The 19,162-nt window shown below is 44.0% G+C and overlaps 1 long non-coding RNA gene across 1 annotated transcript in view; it reads right to left on the reverse strand.

The window, feature by feature from the left end:
* LOC136581609 (uncharacterized) overlaps positions 1-17,653 on the reverse strand; it is a 42,201-nt gene extending 24,548 nt beyond the window's left edge. The window contains exon 1 of the long non-coding RNA XR_010787072.1: positions 17,506-17,653. This is a non-coding gene — a long non-coding RNA (uncharacterized lncRNA). The remainder of the gene's footprint in view (positions 1-17,505) is intronic.
* Positions 17,654-19,162: the final 1,509 nt, after the last annotated feature.

Below are 19,162 nucleotides of genomic sequence, written 5' to 3' on the forward strand. Positions count from 1 at the left end.
GTTAAGGGGTTAAGAGTTATTTCATGGAGAATTCAAGTGTTTAGTAAAACAGGTAAGTACGAACACATACACTGAATGACCACTGGAGTAGAACATTACAACATTTTTACAATTATCTGAATGACTTCAAAAGAGGAATGGTCATCAGTTCTAGACTAACCAGGGCTAGTGTTTCAAAAATTGCCAACCTTGTAGGGTTTCCTTGTGAACTAGTGTGTAGAGTATATCGAAAATGGTGTGATTGAGAAAAAAACAGGGGTCAACTAATCACCAATTGGTGCGAATTTTCCACAACTTATTTCCTTTTGTGAAAAATGTGCAGCATTTCTGACCCATGGGAACATACTTATAAAGTAGTCATTCAGTGCATACAACATTTTTGAAACCACTGACAAATAGTGGCTTAAAAAATCACGAAGAGTACCTGAAAGAGATTTCTATCAGTACATTTCTATGGTTCCATTTTTGGCACAGTAGAGGAGCATATATATGGAAGTATCCACTTCTACTGAAGGTCACTAGTGTTCTCAACCTCGATTGCCTTTATGTCTCCCACTTTATCTCACTCAATTGTTTAGATTTTTTTTACTTGAATTGTTCGAAACTGCAAATTTGAAAAAAAAATAACATTTTGCCAAGGTTCTTATTTATTATTCTACTCAGTTTTATTTCTCAATATACTTAATTTTTGTCTCTTTCTTTCTTGTAGAGCTTTCCAATGGAAACAAATATCTTTTATTTTACAAGTCTTTTATAAAACAAAATCCAGTTTTATTGCTTTTTTTACACTCTTAAATAGTTTGTTCCACCAATAAAGTAAATAATTCAATTTAAAGTATGCTTCCACTTTTGTTATCAGCCATATATTCTGCCAGGAATATTCTGCTCCACAGTGTTTGATCCAGCTTCTCTTCTGCATCCTATTTTTCCAATATCGACCTCTGGCTTTTTTCCTGACTACGTTACTCACCTCATCCATTGTACTGCAAATTGAGACTTCCCATTGTGGACTCCTGGCTTTCCATCTGACTACGTTATCCACTTCATTCATTGCACTGCTAACTGAGACTTCCCATTGCTGACTCCTGGCTATCCTAACTACTCTCTAGTGACTTGCACGGCAACTACACCCACGGCTACAAAATAATCATGCCCAAACATGGAGACTGTAGTGACTGCCCTGTAGAAGCAAGTTACAAAGCTCCAGGAATTTTGTGCCTCCTATCAAGAGAAGTTCACTGGATTACAGGCACTGGTTCTAGATCAACAAAAGGAAATCATCAGTTTACAGAGGCAACTTCTAGATTTGCATCACTCAAGCTCTGATGTCCGCATGTCACTGCTCGCAAAATTCGGTGCTGTCATTTTTACTATTTAGGACCTAATAAAAAAAGTGATAATTTAGCATTTCTTGGCAATTATTGATTAGCCTCTAGTGGACTTTCACCTATGAGAGTTCTCTGAACAGTATTACCTGGGCAGTCCTGCAAAAGCGCCAGTAAACTCTTTTTTGTGCATTTTGTGTACTGCTTTTTGGCTTCGGAAAATGCAGTGGGGATCATTGTCAGTATAGAGGCTTCCTTAATCAGTGCCAGATTTATTTCCAGATGCAGTCCAGCTTGTTATCCAGTGACAGGAGAAGGTGGTTTTCATCATAAACTTCCTCATCGATGAGGCGCTTGCATGAGCCTTGCCATACATAGAGACTAATAGTAATCTCCTCGACATCATCAATGCCTTCACGATCGCTATGGGTAAAATCTTTGATCAACCAAACTGTTGTGCCACAACTGAAGGGAGGTTACATAATCTACAATAATGACGACATTCCATTGCAAAGTATACAGCAGAATTTTGTCGCTGGGTGAATGATACCATGTAGAACCCAGCAGCACAACAGAGCCAGTTTTTTGGGGATTATCTGAGTGGGGACGCCTGATAACCAAGAAGATTTTATCCAGCTGTGCATTCAGATTGACCAGAAACTTTCCGAGCGTCGAAAGGAGAGTCTTTTGGAGTTTGGGCACCAATGCTCCTTACTCCTTTAGTCAATCCACATTGAGTCCCCAGCCAAGGACTGAAGCTGCACCAGAACCGATACAAGTTGGCATAATCCACAAAGCCTTCTCCACCACTGAAAATAAAGGGGCCATGCTGAAAATCTGTGCCTTTACTGTGGAAGCTCGGGACATTATGCTTTAAACTGTCCAAATATGTCCCAAAGGACTCTTGTCCTAGCCAACATCAAGACCACGACCAATTCAGCTGTTGCCAAACAAGGGGATTGCACCACCTTTGCAGTGGTAGTTCAAAACGGTGTGAAAACACTTCTCCCACTCCACCACTTTGTCCTCCCAATAGAGATCTTAATGGGTAATCAGAAGACGCAGTGCTCAGCGATGTTAGATTCAGGAGTGGGAGGAAACTTTATGGACTTAAAGTTCGCTCGTGACAAAAACATTGCCAACAGGCGTAAGCCCATAACGATTGATGTGGAAACCATGGGTGAGTCACCCTTGCCCTGATCTGTCACATGGGAGACAATCAAACTGGAGCTCCGCATGAAACCTGAGCATCAAGAAACAATCAGCTTCCTGCTCATCTCATTGCCTAAATTTTCCATAATCCCTCTATCAACTGGGAAACAAGGCCTTCCCTTCAGAATACTGTAAAGAGAGCTGCCAGATAACACAATCTACCCTTAAATCAATGCAAAACCCAGAGGATGGTCAATCGGACTTTAAAAAGTTACCGATTCAATACCAGACTTTAGAGATATCTGTAGCAAGAAGAAAGCTGACCAGCTGCCACCTCATCGGCCGTATGACTTACCTATAGAGCTGATCCCTGGATCTTCTATTCCATTTTGGCGTATCTACAACCTCTTAGAACCAGAGTTAAAAATCCTTCAGGAACATTTGGATGAAAATCTAAATAAGTGTTTCACTCGGTCCTTTTTCTCCCTGGCTGGAGCACCAATTTTCTTAGTTGAAAAGAAAGCACACACATTTTCCTGGTCCCCGGAGGCACAAGCAGCTTTGGAGAAACTAAAGATGCTTTTTACTTCAGCACCAGTAATGATCCACCCAAGACTAGAATTGCCTTTTGTTGTGGAGTAGGGCACCTCTGACTCTGCTGTTGGAGCTATCCTGTCACAACGAGTTGGAGATAAGATGCAAGGACATCCTTGTGCATTTCTGTCCTACACCTTAACACCCGCAGAGAAAAACTATGACGTCGGAAACAAGGAACTTCTGGCCATCAAGGTTGCTTTAACAGAATGGAGGCAGCTCTTAGAAGGAGCCCAACATCCAGTAATGGTTCTTACTGACCATACAAATTTAGAATTTCCCAGTACTGCCAAGAGGTTATCTGCAAGACAAGCACAATGGGATCTGTTCTTCTCCAGGTTTAATTTCATTGTGTCCTACCGACCCGGTTCCCGAAATTGGCAAGGCAAATGCATTGTCCAGGATATTTTCAGAACCTAAAGAGAGGACAAATACAGACTACACAATTCTGCCCCCCAAAAATGTTTTGGGCATCCTGCACTCTGAAAACCTAACAAAGCTTAATGGAGGATACGAAAAGAACCCGTTCTTGAGTCATCTATCTAAGGACATGAAGCTTCTTTTACAGATGGGCTTCGGAGGCAAGAACACCAACTATATGTTCCCGAAGCTGGTAAACTCAAAGCCCTTAAACTAGTCCACAACTCCAAACTTACTGGTCATCTTGGGGTCACAAAGACTTTAGAACTTTTACTTTGTTCTTTCTGGTGGCCCAATTGCAGGAAGGATGTACAGAAGTATGTCACCTCTTGCAAAGTATGTCCTCGGAACAATACACCACGAGCTCGCCCTCTATGTTTGCTACAGCCCCTTCCAGCCCCAACCAGGCCATGGGGATCTATATCTATGGACCTTATAGTGGATCTGCCCACCTCGAAAGGGATGATTACTGTCCTTGTGGTTGTGGACTGACTTACAAAGATGGCTCACTTCATCCCCATAGAAAAGATTACCACCACTGAGCACACCATAGAGTTGATGATCCGGGAACTGTTCCGACTACATGGAATTCCTGATGTTGTGGTCTCAAACAGAGGGTTTCAGTTCATCTCAAAATTCTGGAAACACTTTTACACGGCTCTGGTAACCACCATGAATCTCTCTTCTGCCTTTCATCCGCAGTCTAACAGCCAGACAGGAAGAACAAATCAAACTCTGGAGAAGTATCTGCACTCCATTAGAGATGAGCGAACGTATTCGTCCGAGCTTGATATTCGTGCGAATATTAGGGTGTTCGGGATGTTCGTTATTCGTAACAAACACCATGCGGTGTTCTGGTTACTTTCACTTTCCTCTCTGAGACGTTAGCGCGCTTTTCTGGCCAATTGAAAGACAGGGAAGGCATTACAACTTCCCCCTGTGACGTTCAAGCCCTATACCACCCCCCTGCTGTGAGTGGCTGGGGAGATCAGATGTCACCCGAATATAAAAGTCGGCCCCTCCGGCGGCTCGCCTCAGATGCCTTGTGAGTTAGATGAGGGACAGTGCTGCTGGTACCGGAGCTGCTGTAGGGAGAGAAATAGCAGTTAGTGTAGGCTTCAAGAACCCCAAAGGTCCTTATTAGGGCCAGTAATACCTGTGTGTTGGCTGCTGTTAGCAGTGACTTTTTTTTTTTTTTCTCAAAATCGCCTCTGCAGAGCGTTGCACCCGGCATTAGGGACAGAAGTGTTGGATAGGCAGGGAGAGTGTTAGGAGTGAGTGTAGCCTTCAAGAACCTCAACGGTCCTTTCTAGGGCCATATTTATCCGTGTGCAGTACTGTCCAGGCTGCTGTTAGCTGTGCTGCATATTTTTTTTTTTCTCAAAATCGCCTCTGCAGAGCATTGCACCCTCCATTGATACTACAGGGAAAGAATTGTGTAGGCAGGGCCACAACACAGTTATTATTCATTGAATATACGCAGTGGGTCCTTTTGGTGTAAAAAAAGGGAAACGAAATCTATTTGTCCTGCCTCTGTCCGTCCTAAGGGCTGTGGACACGTGTGAGCTGCGTGTACAACGTTAAAAAATCAGACGCACCCAGCTACGGTTTACTGCTGGCTTCGCCATTTGCTTTCCTTAATTGGGAAAAAAATACCTGCTCTGCCAGAGTTAATAACTCTGCTACCCTCAAGTTCTGTGACACATTAGCATTGACACAGCACAGTTATTAAACTTCTCATGTTCATTGAATATACGCAGTGGGTCCTTTTGGTGTAAAAAAAGGGAAACGAAATCTATTTGTCCTGCCTCTGTCCGTCCTAAGGGCTGTGGACACGTGTGAGCTGCGTGTACAACGTTAAAAAATCAGACGCACCCAGCTACGGTTTACTGCTGGCTTCGCCATTTGCTTTCCTTAATTGGGAAAAAAATACCTGCTCTGCCAGTTAATAACTCTGCTACCCTCAAGTTCTGTGACACATTAGCATTGACACAGCACAGTTATTAAACTTCTCATGTTCATTGAATATACGCAGTGGGTCCTTTTGGTGTAAAAAAAGGGAAACGAAATCTATTTGTACTGCCTCTGTCCGTCCTAAGGGCTGTGGACACGTGTGAGCTGCGTGTACAACGTTAAAAAATCAGACGCACCCAGCTACGGTTTACTGCTGGCTTCGCCATTTGCTTTCCTTAATTGGGAAAAAAATACCTGCTCTGCCAGAGTTAATAACTCCGCTACCCTCAAGTTCTGTGACACATTAGCAGGGACACAGCACAGTTATTAAACTTAGATTATTCATTCACTAGAGGCAGTGGGGCCTTTCGTTTTCAAAAAAGGGAAAAAATTATATTTGGCCTGCAGTCTTGCGCCAATTTATTTCCTGCCTGTGAAATCAAATCACTGGTAATACAGCATGCTGAGGGGTAGGGGTAGGCCTAGAGGACGTGGACGCGGCCGAGGACGCGGAGGGCCAAGTCAGGGTGTGGGCACAGGCCGAGCTCCTGATCCAGGTGTGTCGCAGCCGACTGCTGCGCGATTAGGAGAGAGGCACGTTTCTGGCGTCCCCACATTCATCGCCCAATTAATGGGTCCACGCGGGAGACGGTTATTAGAAAATGAGCAGTGTGAGCAGGTCCTGTCCTGGATGGCAGAAAGTGCTTCGAGCAACCTATCGTCCACCCGCAGTTCTGCGCCGTCCACTGCTGCAAATCAGAATCCTCTGTCTGCTGCTCCTCCTTCCTCCCAGCCTCCTCACTCCACTCCAATGACACCTGCTCAGCTGCGTGAAGACTCCCAGGAACTGTTCTCTGGCCCCTGCTCAGATTGGGCAGCAGTGGTTCCTCTCCCACCAGAGGAGTTTATCGTCACTGATGCCCAACCATTGCAAAGTTCCCGGGGTCCGGGGGATGAGGCTGGGGAATTCCGCCAACTGTCTCAAGAACTTTCTGTGGGTGAGGAGGACGATGACGATGAGACACAGTTGTCTTGCAGTCAGGTAGTAGTGAGGGCAGTAAGTGCGAGGGAGGAGCGCACAGAGGATTCTGAGGAAGAGCAGCAGGACGATGAGGTGACTGACCCCACCTGGTTTGCAACGCGTACTCAGGACAGGTCTTCAGAGGGGGAGGCAGGGGCAGCAGCAGGGCAGGTTGCAAGAGGCAGTGCGGTGGCCAGGGGTAGAGGCAGGGCCAGACCGAATAATCCACCAACTGTTTCCCAAAGCGCACCCTCGCGCCATGCCACCCTGCAGAGGCCGAGGTGCTCTAAGGTCTGGCAGTTTTTCACAGAGACGCCTGACGACCGACGAACAGTGGTGTGCAACCTTTGTCGCGCAAAGCTCAGCCGGGGAGCCAACACCAACAGCCTCACCACCACCAGCATGCGCAGACATATGATGGCCAAGCACCCCACAAGGTGGGACGAAGGCCGTTCACCGCCTCCGGTTTGCACCCCTGCCTCTCCCCCTGTGCCCCAACCTGCCACTGAGATGCAACCCCCCTCTCAGGACACGGGCACTACCGCCTCATGGCCTGCACCCACACCCTCACCTCCGCTGTCCTCGGCCCCATCCACCAGTGTAGTTCAGCGCACCGTCCAGCCGTCGCTTGCGCAACTGTTGGAGCGCAAGCGCAAGTACGCCGCCACGCACCCGCACGCTCAAACGTTAACCGTCCGCATAGCAAAATTCATCAGCCTTGAGATGCTGCCGTATAGGGTTGTGGAAACGGAGTCCTTCAAAAGTATCATGGAGGCGGCGGCCCCGCGCTACTCAGTTCCCAGTCGCCACTACTTTTCCCGATGTGCCGTCCCAGCCCTGCACGACCACGTCTCCCGCAACATTGTACGCGCCCTCACCAACGCGGTTACTGCCACGGTCCACTTAACAACGGACACGTGGACAAGCACAGGCGGGCAGGGCCACTACATCTCCCTGACGTCACATTGGGTGAATTTAGTGGAGGCTGGGACAGAGTCAGAGCCTGGGACCGCTCACGTCCTACCCACCCCCAGAATTGCGGGCCCCAGCTCGGTGGTGGTATCTGCGGAGGTGTATGCTTCCTCCACTAAAGCACACTCCTCCTCCTCCTCCTCCGCAACCTCTGTCTCGCAATCAAGATGTGTTAGCAGCAGCACGTCGCCAGCAGTCGGTGTCGCGCGGTGTGGCAGCACAGCGGTGGGCAAGCGTCAGCAGGCCGTGCTGAAACTACTCAGCTTAGGAGATAAGAGGCACACGGCCCACGAACTGCTGCAGGGTCTGACACAGCAGACCGACCGCTGGCTTGCGCCGCTGAGCCTCCAACCGGGCATGGTCGTGTGTGACAACGGCCGTAACCTGGTGGCGGCTCGGCAGCTCGGCAGCCTCACGCACGTGCCATGCCTGGCCCACGTCTTTAATTTGGTGGTTCAGCGCTTTCTGAAAAGCTACCCACGCTTGTCAGACCTGCTCGTAAAGGCGCGCCGGCTCTGCGCACATTTCCGCAAGTCCCACACGGACGCTGCCACCCTGCGCACCCTGCAACATCGCTTTAAGCTGCCAGTGCACCGACTGCTGTGCGACGTGCCCACACGGTGGAACTCTACGCTCCACATGTTGGCCAGGCTCTATGAACAGCGTAGAGCTATAGTCGAATTCCAACTCCAACATGGGCGGCGCAGTGGGAGTCAGCCTCCTCAATTCTTTTCAGAAGAGTGGGCCTGGTTGGCAGACATCTGCCATGTCCTTGGTAATTTTGAGGAGTCTACCCAGGTGGTGAGCGGCGATGCTGCAATCATTAGCGTCACCATTCCTCTGCTATGCATCTTGAGAAATTCCCTGCAAAGCATAAAGGCAGCTGCTTTGCGCTCGGGAACGGGGGCGGTGGAAGACAGTATGCCGCTGGATAGTCAGGGCACCCTCCTGTCTATTTCTCAGCGCGTACAGGAGGAGGAGGAGGAGCATGAGGAGGATGAGGAGGAGGGGGAAGAGACAGCTTGGCCCGCTGCTGACGGTACACCGGCTGATTGCCTGTCATCCTTTCAGCGTGTATGGCCTGAGGAGGAGGAGGAGGAGGAGGAGGAGGAGGATCCTGAAAGTGATCTTCCTAGTGAAGACAGCCATGTGTTGCGTACAGGTACCCTGGCACACATGGCTGACTTCATGTTAGGATGCCTTTCTCGTGACCCTCGCGTTGCACGCATTCTGGCCACAACGGATTACTGGGTGTACACACTGCTCGACCCACGCTATAAGGAGAACCTGCCCACTCTCATTCCCGAAGAGGAAAGGGGTTCGAGAGTGTTGCTATACCACAGGACCCTTGCGGACAAGCTGATGGTAAAATTCCCAGCCGACAGCGCTAGTGGCAGAAGGCGCAGTACCGAGGGCAAGGTAGCAGGGGAGGTGCGGAGATCGAGCAGCATGTACATCCCAGGCAGTGCAACAGTCTTTAAGGGCCTGGACAGCTTTATGGCTCCCCACCAAGACTGTGTCACCGCTCCCCAGTCAAGGCTGAGTCGGCGGGAGCACTGTAAAAGGATGGCGAGGGAGTACGTAGCCGATCGCACGACCGTCCTCCGTGACGCCTCTGCCACCTACAACTACTGGGTGTCGAAGCTGGACACGTGGCCTGAACTAGCGCTGTATGCCCTGGAGGTGCTTGCTTGTCCTGCGGCTAGCGTCTTGTCGGAGAGGGTGTTTAGTGCGGCTGGGGGAATCATCACAGATAAGCGTACCCGCTTGTCAACCGACAGTGCCGACAGGCTAACACTCATCAAGATGAACAAAGTATGGATTTCGCCAGACTTCTCTTCTCCACCAGCGGACAGCAGCGATACCTAAGCAATACGTAGGCTGCACCCGCGGATGGAAGCTACGTTCTCTCTCACCATCCAAAACGGGGACATTTCTGCTTCATCAATCTGTGTCTAATATTCCTCCTCCTCCTCCTCCTGAAACCTCACGTAATCACGCTGAACGGGCAATTTTTCTTAGGGCCACAAGGCTCACTCAAATAATTTTTCTGAACAATTTTTAAAAGTTTCAATGCTCTTAAAAGCGTTGGAACTTTAACTTGAACCAATTTTTCGTTACACTGGGCTGCCTCCAGGCCTAGTTACCACTTAAGCCACATTAACCAAAGCGATTAATGGGTTTCACCTGCCCTCTTGGCTGGCCATGGCCAATTTTTTGGATGTACATTAGTACTGTTGATACAGCAATTTTTGTGGGCCCTCGCCTACAGTGTAATCAAATTAATTTTTAGCCCACCTGCATTACAGCTGACGTTACCTCAGCTGTGTTGGGCAATGCAATGGGATATTTCTATGTACCGCCGGTGGCTTCCTGGCACCCACCCATGCTGTGGGTCCACAGGGAATTATAAATGCATGTGTTTCCACTTGTAAAGAACCCCAGTCTGACTGGGGCATGCAGTGTGGGCCGAAGCCCACCTGTATTACGCACGACATTACTACCTCAGCTGTGTTGGGCAATGCAATGGGATATTTCTATGTACCGCCGGTGGCTTCCTGGCACCCACCCATGCTGTGGGTCCACAGGGAATTATAAATGCATGTGTTTCCACTTGTAAAGAACCCCAGTCTGACTGGGGCATGCAGTGTGGGCCGAAGCCCACCTGTATTACGCACAACATTACTACCTCAGCTGTGTTGGGCAATGCAATGGGATATTTTTGTGTACCGCCGGTGGGTTCCAGGGAGCCACCCATGCTGTGGGTCCACAGGGACTTCACAATAGGGAGTTGTACCTGCCTGTGTCTATGAATTAAAAACCGCGGTCTGACTGGGGCATGCAGACACCTTGACAGAATGAATAGTGTGTGGCACATAGGTTCCCCATTGCTATGCCCACGTGTGCAGCTCCTGATGGCGGTGGCACAGGATTCTATTTCTCATTGCTTCTGTACAGCATTGTGGGCTATCGCCCCGCCCCTTTTAAAGAGGGTCGCTGCCTAGCCGTGCCAACCCTGTGCAGTGTGTGCCTGCGGTCCCTCGTCATGGCAGATGCACTTCTAAATAGACATGACGGTGGTGTGGCATGAGGGCAGCTGAAGGCTGCGCAGGGACAGTTTGGTGTGCGCTGTGGGGGGGAGGGGGGGCGGTTGGGCAGCATGTAACCCAGGAGAAGTGGCAGCGGAGTGTCATGCAGGCAGTGATTGTGCTTTGTTGGAGGTAGTGTGGTGCTTAGCTAAGGTATGCCATGCTAATGAGGGCTTTTCAGAAGTAAAAGTTGTTGGGAGGGGGGGGCCCACTCTTGCCGGTATTGTGGCTTAATAGTGGGACCTGTGAACTTGAGATGCAGCCCAACATGTAGCCCCTCGCCTGCCCTATCCGTTGCTGTGTCGTTCCCATCACTTTCTTGAATTGCCCAGATTTTCACACATGGAAACCTTAGCGAGCATCGGCGAAATACAAAAATGCTCCGGTCGCCCATTGACTTCAATGGGGTTCGTTATTCGAAACGAACCCTCGAACATCGCGGGAAGTTCGTTTCGAATAACGAACACCCGAGCATTTTGGTGTTCGCTCATCTCTACACTCCATCTCTCATATCCAGGATGATTGGGTGGATTACTTATCGACAGCGGGGTTTACCTATAATAATGCTAAACACAGTTCTACCGCCCAGACTCCATTCTACGCTAATTACAGTATGCATCCTGCCTTTATTCCTGGTCTTCCTATTAATACTGCTGTGCCGACTGTCATCCAAAGACTGACAGCATTAGCCAGAATTCAGAAAGAGTTGAAGGAAGCATTACAGGAAGCCCAAGATGCTCACAAAAAGGCGTCGGACAAACACTGCCAAGCTGCCCCTGCCTTCCAGATGGGAGAAAAGGTGTGGTTATTGACCAAAAAATTGAAGGCCCATATACCTGCTTAACAATTTCGGCAATAATTTATTGGCCTTTTCTGATTTACGCAAAAGTGAGCCAAGTCGCCTTCCTCCTAAAACTTCCTGGCAGAATTAGAATCCATCCGGTGTTCCACGTGTCTTTACTTAGCCATATGAGGAGAACACATTCCCTGGAAGAAAACAACCACCTCCTCCACCAGTGGCGGTCCAGGGTAAAGAGGAGTTCCTCTTGGACCAGATACTGGATTCTAGAAAACACAGAGGGAGGCTGCACTGACTCCTGGCTATCCTGACTACTCTCTAGTGACTTGCACGGCTACTACACCCATGGCTACTATCCAGCGCCGGTAAGACATTACAAGAGCATGTTGATCCTCACTAAACTTTAACCACCACAAACTTTACTGATTAGCTTTTCATTGCTCTAGACCATGAGGGACTTAGGTAATAGCTCTTCACTATATAGACATTTTATGGCGGTATTATTTGAATACTAAATGGCAGTATTATATGGGAAATTTATGTCAGTGCTATAGGACTATTACATGGTAACATTGCCGTATTTTTTTGACTAATAGATGCACTTTTTTCTTCTAAAAACCGCACTGCATTTTGCCGTTGTGTCTAATAGACTGAATGCCAGCAGTAGAAGGTAGAAGCTGAGCTACAAGATAGTCAAAGGTCCTGGCAGGACAGTGAGTTGAAGCAGCGGTACTGTGCTGTATGTACAAATGTCTGTGTAATTTGCTTATCGAACAGTCAGATCTTACACAGACTTGTGCAAAATCTGACTATACAGTGAACAAATTACGCAAACATTTGTACATACAGCAGAGTAAATCTATGCAGTGTATGCTCTGACTGGACCTTTTAGTGATGCTCCACTTCTGTGCACAGAAGCTTCCAGGACACTTTACTGTTGTATATGTGAATGCAAGATCATCCATCCCAGTAACTCCTGCATTGCTACCAGTAGGTTCAGTGATGAGGCAAGCAGGAAGAGAGCTGGGCAGAGCAATCCTAGGGGAAAAGAAACCCTTGAAGCAGGAGTAGCATGCAGATATGTCACATTCGTGTGGTTGATGTTGAATAGGTGCTGCCAGCTTAGTAGGTTGGTCAACCAAAGATCATATTAGCATTGTGTATTGAAGTGAAGAAGGGTAAAAGGAGCTGAGTCTTTAGTGTGACCTATTGGAGTTGATGGATTGAAAGCGAGTAAGGTTGATTGTATTGATTAAAATAACACTTTCTTTTGAACCAGTAGGTAACACGTTTCGAGGCACACAGACCTCTTCATCAGACAGCTGGGTAAACACTGGTAGTTATAATATGCAGGTAACAAAAAAAATATAAAAAGTAAAACATAAAACACCCCTTTCTTATATGAATAATATATGCTTTAGATGTTTTACTACCTTTTCTTTACTTACCCTATCTGCACTAACTTCTCTATTCCCACCTTGTTCTATTCTCTTCATTACCTACATATTGTATTATGACTACCAGTGCTTAGCCAGCTGTTTAATGAAGAGGTGTGTGCCTCGAAACGCGTTGTCTGCTGCTTCAAAATAAAGGCTATTTTAATCAACACCATCAAGCTTATGCACTTGCAATCAAAGATCGCACCAGAGCCTCAACATCTTTTACCCCTCTTCAATTACTGATAATGGTGAGGCACTACTGCTGACAATCTGGGCACAGTGGCAGGAATGGTGATTATCCAACTATCATGCCCTGCTACTGTGCCCAAAGAAGGCGGGCATGGTGATGAGGTATTCTGGCTTTTGTACATTATGTCAGTACTATATTAACTATAACCCATAGGATAGCTACAGTAAAATATTTTTCCCTTTTTATACCTTTAATTATGGGTTCATCTTATCTTCCAGTCCATCCTATAGTCCGAAAAATATGGTTATTTGGATGCTGTATAGATGTATTATTTAATGATTGTATGCATTATTTTGGGGCACTAAAAGGCACAATTGTGGGGTTGCTGTATGGTAGGTATAAAAATTCAAGTAAGAAACGTATATGCATCTGTTTTTATGTAAATACTTCAAAATTACAAGAATAACCGTTGAGAGAGGGAACCCTAAATTACTTGCTGCCTGAGGAACCATTTTCCTTAAAGGGGTTGTCTCGCGAAATCAAGTGGGGTTATACACTTCTGTATGGCCATATTAATGCACTTTGTAATATACATCGTGCATTAAATATGAGCCATACAGAAGTTATTCACTTACCTGCTCCGTTGCTAGCGTCCCCGTCGCCATGGTTCCGTCTAATTTCGGTGTCTTCTTGCTTTTTTAGACGCGCTGGCGCAGATGGATCTTCTCCCTTCGGCTCGTCTCGGAAGCATCAGCGTTTTGGCTCCGCCCCTTGTACGCGTCATCGCGTAGCTCCGCCCCATGACGTGTGCCGGTTCCAGTCTCCTGATTGGCTGGAATCGGCGCGTGACGGGGGCGGAGCTGCGCGATGACGCGTACAAGGGGGCGGAGCCAAAACGCCGATGCTTCCGAGACGAGCCGAAGGGAGAAGATCCATCTGCGCAAGCGCGTCTAAAAAAGCAAGAAGACACTGAAATTAGACGGAACCATGGCGACGGGGACGCTAGCAACGGAGCAGGTAAGTGAATAACTTCTGTATGGCTCATATTTAATGCACAATGTATATTACAAAGTGCATTAATATGGCCATACAGAAGTGTATAACCCCACTTGATTTCACGAGACAACCCCTTTAAGAACAGCTAAGCTGCTGGGAGGTATGGATGGAAGTGTAGGTAAATTTTAACTCTTTAATGCTCCATTACATAGCAATACCAAATATGTGAATGTAATCCAATGTATCTACACACAACATATAACCTCTACCAATAAGTGTGTTTTTGACTATTTATTATATTATGTTTGGGGGTGTGGATTGAGGGGATTCTCCACTATTATATTGATTTCCATAATATACATGACATATTTGGGTGGCCGTATACATATCAAATTAGTATTTTACAGCATTTATCACTTTGTAGCCCCTAAGTGTCACTCGCTTACTGTTCAGCGTTTGCGACACATAGCTCCCTGGGTTTTTATGATGATAATGTGTAGACATAGTACTTTCAGCCAGGTCTTTGGTATTATCTCAGTTCTTTTCTTGGAACCCTTCATGTTCTGTATCTCATCAGAATTTTATTGAAGCTACATGATCAAAAATCCACTTGCTAGAAGGCAGCAACAATGAGAGAAATTAGATAGTGTCTATTTTAGACATGATGGAGCTATCAAGTGCTAGGTGTAGTACAGACAACCAATACCCGTAACTTGATGACAGTGTAATGGAATCCAAGTGGCTCAATCTGATTAAACAACACTTCAATAAAGAGGGAAAAGAAACAGTTTTTGTATGAAATAGTGGCCTTGACTGAACCCATCACTTTCTTTATTACTTGATGCAAAATAACAATTGGATAATTGAACTGTACTTAGCAAGAAATAGATTTTGCCTCCTACAGTCTATAATGTTGTAACTGTTCTACATTACTAGCAAGAAATGATAGATAGATAGATAGATAGATAGATAGATAGATAGATAGATAGATAGATAGATAGATAGATAGATAAAAAGATAGATTTACTGGCGTAACTATGCGGGATGCGGTTGCACCCGGGTCCAGGAGCCTTAGGGGGCCCATAAGGCCTTACTTTTCCATATAGGGAGCCCAATACGATGAATAAAGCATTATAGTTGGGGCCCTGTTACAGGTTTTGCATTGGGGCCCAGGAGCTTCAAGGTACAGCTCTGGATAGATTCATAGATAGATGGATAGATTCATAGACAGATAGATATGAGATAGATGGATGGATAAGACAGACAGACAGACAGACAGATAGATAGATAGATAGATATGAGATAGATTTATAGACAGATATGAGATAGATTCATATATAGATATGAGATAGATTCATATATAGATATGAGATAGATAGATAGATAGATAGATAGATAGATAGATAGATAGATAGATGATACATATGAGATAGATAGATATGAGATAGATAGATAGATAGATAGATAGATAGATGATACATATGAGATAGATAGATTCATAAATATGAGATAGATAGATATGCGATAGATTCATAGATAGATAGATAGATTCACTGGTGTAACTATAGGGGATGCAGGGGATGCGGTTTCATCTCTTATTCATATAGGGAGCTCAGTACTATCAATAAAGCATTATAGTTGGGGGTCCTGTTACAGGTTTTGCATTGGCGTTCAGGAGTTTCAAGTTACGCCTCTTGATAGCTTCATAGATAGATAGATGCTAGATAGATAGATAGATAGATAGATAGATAGATAGATAGATAGATAGATAGATAGATAGATAGATAGATATGAGATAAATACATAGATATGTATGAGATACATAGATTCATAAATATGAGATAGATATATAGATATGAGATAGATAGATTGATATGAGATAGATAGAATGATATGAGATAAATAGATACATATGAGATAGATAGATAGATAGATAGATAGATAGATAGATAGATAGGAGATACATAGATTCATAAATATGAGATATATAGATATGAGATAGATAGATAGATATGAGATAGATAGATAGATATGAGATAGATAGATAGATATGAGATAAATACATAGATAGATATGAGATACATAGATTCATAAATATGAGATAGATAGATAGATAGATAGATGAGATAGATATGAGATAGATAGATTGATATGAGTTAGATAGAATGATATCAGATAGATAGATAGATAGATAGATAGATAGATAGATATGAGATAGATAGATAGATAGATAGATAGATAGATAGATAGATAGATAGATAGATAGATAGATATGAGATACATAGATTCATAAATATGAGATAGATATATAGATATGAGATAGATAGATTGATATGAGATAGCTAGAATGATATGAGATAAATAGATAGATATGAGATAGATAGATAGATAGATAGATAGATAGATAGATAGATAGATAGATATGAGATAAATACATAGATAGATATGAGATACATAGATTCATAAATATGAGATAGATATATAGATATGAGATAGATAGATTGATATGAGATAGATAGATAGATATGAGATAGATAGATTCATAAATATGAGATATATAGATATGAGATAGATAGAATGATATGAGATAGATAGATAGATAGATATGAGATACATAGATTCATAAATATGAGATATATAGATATGAGATAGATAGAATGATATGAGATAGATAGATAGATAGATAGATAGATAGATAGATAGATAGATAGATAGATAGATAGATAGATAGATAGATAGATAGATAGATAGATAGATAGATAGATTCACTGGTGTAACTATAGGGGATGCAGGAAATACGGTTGCACCCGGGTCCAGGAGCCTTAGGGGGCCCATAAGGCCTCTCTTATCCATATAGGGAGCCCAGTACGATGAATAAAGCATTATAGTTGGGGACCCTGTTATAAGTTTTGCATTGGGGCCCAGGCGCTTTAAGTTACACCTCTGGATAGATTAATGAATAAATTCATAGATAGATAGATATGAGATACATAGATTCATAGATAGATGGATAAGAGATAGATATGAGATAAATAGATTCATAGACAGATAGATATGAGATAGATAGATAGATAGGAGATACATAGATTCATAGATAGATGGATAAGAGATAGATATGAGATAGTTAGATTCATAGACAGATAGATATGAGATGGATAGATAGATAGATAGATAGATAGATAGATAGATAGATAGATAGATAGATAGATAGATAGATAGATAGATAGATATGAGATAGATAGATAGATAGATAGATAGATAGATAGATGATTATAGTTGGGGGCCCTGTTACAGGTTATGCATTGGGGCTCAGGAGTTTCAATTGTGCCCCTGTATAGATTCATAGATAGATATGAGGTAGATAGATTCATTGATAGATAAGAGATAGATATGAGAGAGATATATAGATAGATAAACTATGTAATCAGATTTCACATTACCCAATTTTTTGAGATTATTGGATAGGAAAATGAAAAAAGTATTGACTACCTAGAAATAGGCTATAATAATTTCAATCTAAAAGTAATATAACATAGCACAGTAAGGTTGACTTACCTTAAGAATTAGGATGATTTACTTCCTGTATGTGTGATATATTAGCTTCAAAAAACAAAATTGTGAAGAAGAGATTTAAGAAAAACAGAGAAGTCTTCAAATCCAAGAATTTAAGCTGAAGCTGAAGTTTCATATGCACCAGTTTTCATCTTTTTCGATTAGATACAGATTAGGAGGAAATTGCAAGAGATAGTGGGGATCTACAGTGTTTAGGAGAGAACAGTCCAGGAAATATTGCAGCAGGGGAAGCAGACATGGTCTTAGAAGTCTTAAATATATCCATTTTCCGAGTAGGTATAAAAAAAAATTCAAGGTGATCCGTAGACTCATGTCTTTGCCTTCAATCAATTGGATGTGGTCTTCAACATACTAAAGGTTTATGTACTGTATGCTTTTAAGGCTCTACTTCCGAATCTTCTGATCATTCGTTTTGCATTTCCATGTGTACTGTTCAATCTATCCTTATTGGCATCTATCCATTCATCAGCAGCCTCTTAGGATTGCTTGGTATACAGTATAAATGCAGAAAAGATTAGAAGATTAGAAGAACTCCAATCTATGTCAGAACTTTCAAATTTAAATTTGAACAGTTCTTCTAAAACATGAAGACTAGGCCAAAAGTCAACCCATGGTGTTGTAAGGGTAGTCAAGGGTCCTCATGATTCTCCTGTAGAAGCAATATATAATTTTGCTGGTGGGTGCATTATAATGATTACTCAAAAAAATGACTTGAAAAATCAAGTATATGCTTTGCTGTAATCCAACATCAGAACATCCTTCCTGTCCTCTGGCAATCCTCAGTTTCTAATGTTTTCTTTATGTGATGGTACAATTTTTCCACGAAACCAGTCCTTGTTGTGTCCATATGTCTCTTCAACTTTGATACTTCACATGAAGATGCGTTGTAATTTTGAAAGTTTTGGTTCTTGAATATTTCAATTATGAAGAGTTTAAGCTTCTGGTTCCATTTATATTGACACACGCAGGAACTGTAATTCTGTCCAGGTTCACTCTGAAGACTTTGTGCTCTTGGCCAAAACCACCAAAATAGTCCAGTTGCATTGGAATCATAAATCTGTGGTGGCAATGATTAATGGAGTTGCACAAGACTCGTCGACATTTTGCCCATCATGTTCTGCAGCTCCAATGTATCTAGATGTAAATACACAAGAGGTTTTACTTAGAAGCTCATGAGTGGAAACTTTTTGTACATTGTCTTACTCCTTGGCATATGCTTCTGAAGATACTTCATTGTCCTAATCAATTCAACATTCTGGGCAAAAGTCTAAATATGGGTATTTCCTCTGCTCCATTCTTCTCCCCCTTCCCATGGTCTTACCACCTTTCATATTAAAATTTCAGACTGGGATTCCCAAAACAAGATTTATAACCCAGTGTTGCTCCAGCACGCCACGATTATGCCCTAACAGGCATTGCCAACATTCCTTTGGAAGTATGTCTGTTAATCACAGCCGCCCTCTCGTGAGTGCTCTCCCTTTCACAGCAGCTGTGCCAACCAGATTACATTAATGGCTTTCATCCAGAGACATATATCTGCATCTAGTGGCAAGAATTGGTTAATACAAGAAGCTGAAGTAGGGCTGCTACTATGGAAATTAAAAGCTAATACATCTCCATCATTTTCCTGCAAAACAAA

Source organism: Eleutherodactylus coqui, chromosome 11 (genome assembly GCF_035609145.1).
Source record: "Eleutherodactylus coqui strain aEleCoq1 chromosome 11, aEleCoq1.hap1, whole genome shotgun sequence".
Classification (NCBI taxonomy): domain Eukaryota; kingdom Metazoa; phylum Chordata; class Amphibia; order Anura; family Eleutherodactylidae; genus Eleutherodactylus; species Eleutherodactylus coqui.